This window comes from Anser cygnoides, chromosome 12 (assembly GCF_040182565.1).
Source record: "Anser cygnoides isolate HZ-2024a breed goose chromosome 12, Taihu_goose_T2T_genome, whole genome shotgun sequence".
NCBI lineage: Eukaryota > Metazoa > Chordata > Aves > Anseriformes > Anatidae > Anser > Anser cygnoides.
In genome coordinates this window covers 19,048,886-19,054,521 of record NC_089884.1, presented here as the reverse complement: position 1 = coordinate 19,054,521, position 5,636 = coordinate 19,048,886, and positions in this window count along the sequence as shown.

Genomic DNA, 5,636 nt, shown 5'->3' with positions numbered 1-5,636 from the left:
GCAAGAGCTCATCAGTGATGAGAGAAATAAAGGGCTATAATATTTTTACAGGAACATTATAAACTCATTTAAGCTGCTTTACTATTTGTATATAATTAAATATTACATTAAAAGAAATCCTAACCTCCCCTCTCAAATAGCTCCTCAAGTAGCAATTACTTTCACCTCCTACCAGAAACATCTGAATAATGTCCATGGAAGGCCCTGAGACTAAACCCACCAGATGGGCTAGATGAGATATTCTGGACTTTTGCATGAATTATTTCACTCCATCATAATTTGGAAGGCTCATAGCTGCTGTAATACTGGAAAGCCTGATTTGATTTCTGTTTATAAAGTTGAGCTTTGATGGATGTTATAAAACAAAGGATAGGCAGACAGCTTCTATATCTTCTCTGCATTTTTGTTGACAGCAGAGATCTGAGGGCTCTGACTCATGACCTAGAGCAGTTTAAACCAATATGCCAGCTGTGACAACTGAGAAACCAGCACACAGCACTCTTGCAGTAGCAAGGGTAGCTAAAGTGAATCTCCTGCAAATAACACCAGTAACATTTTAAGCTACTATAATACATACCAGTTACGAATCAGAGCCCTAAATAATTTCTAGTCAAAACTAATATATTGGAAGTTTTCATATAAAACATTTGTGTGCATACTGAATCAGCACAAACTCTACAAGTTTATTTAATTTCCATGCTAGTATTCTCTTAAACCATTTAATTTTCAGTGCTATCTCCTTACTCATGTACTCAAAAAAACAGTTTCTGGCTCAACTCTGTAAAGGAAACAAGTTTAAACATTGTGAAACTGAGTATTGATGTTATGTGTTTCAGACTATGTTACTAAGCCCTGGAAATTTCTCCTTAGGTTAGGTGCTAGCAGCTGCTAGACCTCCATATGTGCATGCCAAGAGAACAAAAAAAAAAAAAAAAATTGGCTAAGAAGTTAAAATACAGAAAATTCTATTTCTGTAACGTAAAGAGTATTTGGGTAGCTGCATATGCAACAGAAAACATTAATTTGTTTCCAACAAATGTCAAATATTACTATTTTAAAGCCCCTTCACTTCAGAATGTCAAGAATGTCATTATCCATATTCTTGGTGTTCTGCCAGTAGGAGATCTGGCAAAGGACTCTGATGTGCTCTTTTTAATTCAAGGCCTCTGCTGCAAAGATCTCCCACAGAGAAGTATTTATAAACCACAATGTATCTCCTCCTCTCAGAAAATATTGCCAGATCTTCATGCTCTGCCTTTTAGATATTCCCAATTTCCTCCTGTCTTTGCAAGACACACAACTGACTGGGGCTCATTTGGATTCAAGGTGCAGCGATGCACCTCACACAAAGAGTCAGAGTGGCTTCAGTGTCATTTAGTCTTGCATGCTCTTAAGTCACTGTCCCAGTGAAAGGGCTGGCCCCTTCCTGCCTTTGCTTTTGGATTCTGCTTTGCTGCTTACCTGGGGTCTGGCAAAACTAGACAGGCAGCTCTGCCCTTGTCCTGTTATGCGAGTCTCTGGGGTATCTTCTCTGTTTTTTAACATAATCCCTCTGAATTTCTTTTTTCTTTCTTTCTTTTTTTTTTTTTTTTTTTTGATTTCTTATGCACTGATATCTTAATTTTTGGCAAGCAGAATTGTCCAAACAGAAGATTTCTGGTTGCAAAGTTGAATTCAAAGAACTTATATCAACTTACTACCAATTTCACTCTCGTCTCAAACCTGAGATATTAGCAAAGAAAAAGTAACATCCCTGAGCCAAGAAGCAAAAGTTAAAGCTAACATATGGCAGTAAGAATACCAATAAAGGGGTAAAATGATACAGTAAGACATACAATTGAACTTGTGCACTAAGACTGAGTAAGTGTACAAATATTTATTAAGTTCATATATCATCCCATAACATTCTGCATTTTCTTTGGAGACCAAAAATGCAACTGTTTACCTTTAAACTAAAGAATTAACAAGTGGCTCCCTCTACAGTTACAAGACTGTTATCACTATTAATATTTCCAGAAACTTTGAAATGGTTTTGTGGCCAAAAACACTGTATAAAATTAGAGAATTGAAACACTCATAGTTTGCGCGTACCTTCAGCATTTGTTTTAAAAAGGAAGAGAGGGGTAATGTGCCTATATATTTGTGAGCTGGCTTTTTTTTTTTTTTTGTAGTAACAAATTGAATAAAATTTTGCTCAACAAACCTTTCTGTTAATAATATGAAGACTCTAATTCAAATAGTGTATGCTTATTCAACAGCTAGGTTGAAAAATTATAGGTTACTTTGGGTTTAAACAACAGTGATTCCTATACTTAGTGACAAATGAAAATGTAAAATTAATCAGTATATTCCAGCAGAACTCTGTTTTTGGAGCATAGTTTTCATTTTTTTATTAAAAATAGATACCATTTTAGTACTCTTATGTACATCAAAATTACCAGTCCTTAAACTATTAAAAGATGTACTCAAGTGGAGACTGGAAAAGAGGAACCAATATATTCAAAAACAGCTTTCTTTTCAAAAATGCTTCCTTTGAATTATCCATTAAAAATTATATAGGAGAACCCTGCAGAGTTTAGATGTAAATGCAGGCAGCAAAACTTGGTTTTTATCATACACAGCTGTGAAACTTCAGCAGTACAATGGAGATCCATTCTAAGCATAAGTGCATACAAACAAAGGTGAAAAACATACATATCTAAAATCCATCTATTTTTTAAAATTCATCATCTATTAATTTCGATTGAACATTGTGATATTTCTACTGTGTCCATAGATTTACATACCAACATATTTGTGCAAAATTGAGTACACACCGTAGCCGTCAGGAGCACTAAAATACATAGAACATAATTAGTTGCACTGCTGCAAGACCCTTGGGTTTATGTTCTGTGTTAAAAGGGAGAATCTGCACATATCAGAGACACACCCAGTTTTGTAACCAGACTCCTCCAAATACCAGGATCCCCTACCAGAGTTTATACAGCTTCTCACAGCAGAGTATGTAGTCTTTGAATCTGCAAGGTAGTTATTATTCTAAATAGCATTTATTAAAATAACAGGTCATATGCATGAATTGTAGCAGAGCTGCAAACTTCCCAATAAAACAGAAGCATTCAGAACATAAATCAGACCCAGATCTAAAAATAGCATTGGATGCAACTACAAAAAATTCCAGCAAGTAAGGCATTCATAGCAAACACAGCCTGAGAGCTTGCGAAACAGAAGGAAACACTGTCAGAATTAGAAAGACACTGCGTGATTCACTGTTTTTCATGGAACTTTCTCAGGCACTTCCTCTGCTGTTGCAAAAGGCAGTTCAGAAATGCTCTTCCAAAAAAACAGACTATCCTAATATGGCACTGACAGAGAAAGGAAAAACAGCAGCACCAGCATGGAATTCTAGGACTTATTTGTAGCTTTGTTTACTTAAAACCTGATAAAATTAGTTGTATTACATAATGCATATCTTAAAATGTAGAGGACAAACTTCTTTCAACAGTGAACTCTTCAATTTACCAAAAAATCTTGTCCTCATACCAGGAATCAGAGTCCAAAGACTTTATCCCGGAAATGGAGATTCTATAAAATATTAACGGATGGAAGAGGATAACTCTGTACCACTCATTGATAGAAGATGGTTCCTGTTATCTTCCACTCAAAACACTGCTTTTAATCAAAATATTTTTATTTAATTTATTAGCACATAAAAGGAGAAAAATGTATCTATTATCAAAGTATTCCCCTCTTGATTCTGTCATAGGGAAGTGCTGGGAAGTTGCATTTGTCTTACAGAGCCTGTAAACGAGGAGCAGTCACAGGGAGTTAGTACAACACTTAAATCCTTAACTTCTCTCTGGAAAACACAGAAGAGAATCCTGTGTCCCCAAAACCTATTCCCCAAGCTAACATAATTTGATTAGGTTGAGCTGAGATTTTTTCAGCAAAGAAAGGCTGAGTAGCACAATGTATACTTTAAGAGCAGACCTTAGAGAAATAAAGATTGCCACATACATATATTCTCACAGCAGCTCCTAAAAATGAAAATGTGTGAGGTCAGAATCCACATATGTGAAAGAAGATATGTTCTTCAAGAAGTGTGTTCAGACATGTACACAGGCTCCAGACAGTTTAAAGGAGCCAATAGCTACCACCAGACCAAACGTAACAAAGAGTAGCCATTTCCCTTTACACCAAGAACAAACAAACAAAGCCCCAAAATCCTGCTGGCATTCTGTCTACACTTCACCAAGTAATTGTGCGACTATGAAGTGATTAATCTATTCTTGATTAAGTCCAAGTATGCATATCTATTTTGGAATAAGTACATAATACTTAACATTTTTTAGGCATAGCTCAATCACTCAGGACAAGAAAAACAACTCCCCAGACCTCTGCCTTCAGTTGTGGCAAACCAATTTTTACCAATAGAGGTATTAAGACTGAAACCCATCACCTTTAATACAGATAGCTATGTTGTTTACACAGCATTCGCAGCATTAAATCATAGACGTAACAGGAAACACATCTGATTATCTCTTTTATCAATTAAGTAAAAACAGAAGTACAATTTTGACCTCTGACACCTCTTGCTCTGTGTGGAGGTGCTCAGCAGGGTAGTCTACCTACAGTTTGCCACCTCAGTTTAGTACTGACATTACTATATTCTGTCAGGGCTACCAGTGCGGATACAGAGTTGACATTTAAGCTTACCTAAAACACATACCTACTTTAGAGCTGCTCTGTGCATGGCTGAGGGATTTGCAGTTGCTGCCTGTTCCACCACCACCAGGCAGGGGTTTGGCTTGTGCTCTGCCGTCCCCTACGAGTTTCCCAGCAGCCTCTCTCCCCTCAGGGTCTTGCATTCGCCCTCGGCCTTGACCTGCCTGCTTTGGCTGCAAAACTGGACCAACACACAAAAACCCAGCTCAGTTGCTGCCTAGGCTGCCATATGAGGTTGCAAAGCCTTCTGCTGAGACATTTTGGCCATCGGCCATTTCCCAGCCTTCCTGATTCCTCACGCTCCTTTTCCCTCCCTCTCCACAACAGCTCACCTGAGGTGAAACAAGATGGACGCCCCCAGAGGCCTCTCAGAGGAGCAGGGCTGCCTTGGTGCTGGTTGTGGAGTGAATGATGCCAGAGCCAGCTGGGGAAAACTTTCATGTCAGTACTGGACATCTGCCTAGACAGAACAGATACTGGGATGTAGTGGGATGAGGAGAATTTACAGAGGAGGCCACTGCTGTGGTAAAGCTTGGCCCTCAGTCACCACTTCCACCCACCGTACTGCGTGGTTTTAGGTAAGTTGGCTCTTACTTGTGCCCCATTGTCTCTGTTTGAAAAATGGGAATTATTATGCTGACCATCTGTGCGGAACATTTTGGGTAATAAGCAAAAAAAAAAAAAAATATTCTTTGCAATTCTGTAATTCCTCGCATCCTAGCCCATTTTTTTCCTTGTTTTCCACCCATTAAAATTTAAGCATTCTCTCAGATCTGTCTATAAAAATAATGGGACTTACATAGTAATATTTACTCTACACAATGACACTCTGTGTGCTCATTCTCTATGTTAAACAAAAGGTCATATACAATTACTTTGTTAACTTATCATTAATTAATAATTTTTTTTCATAG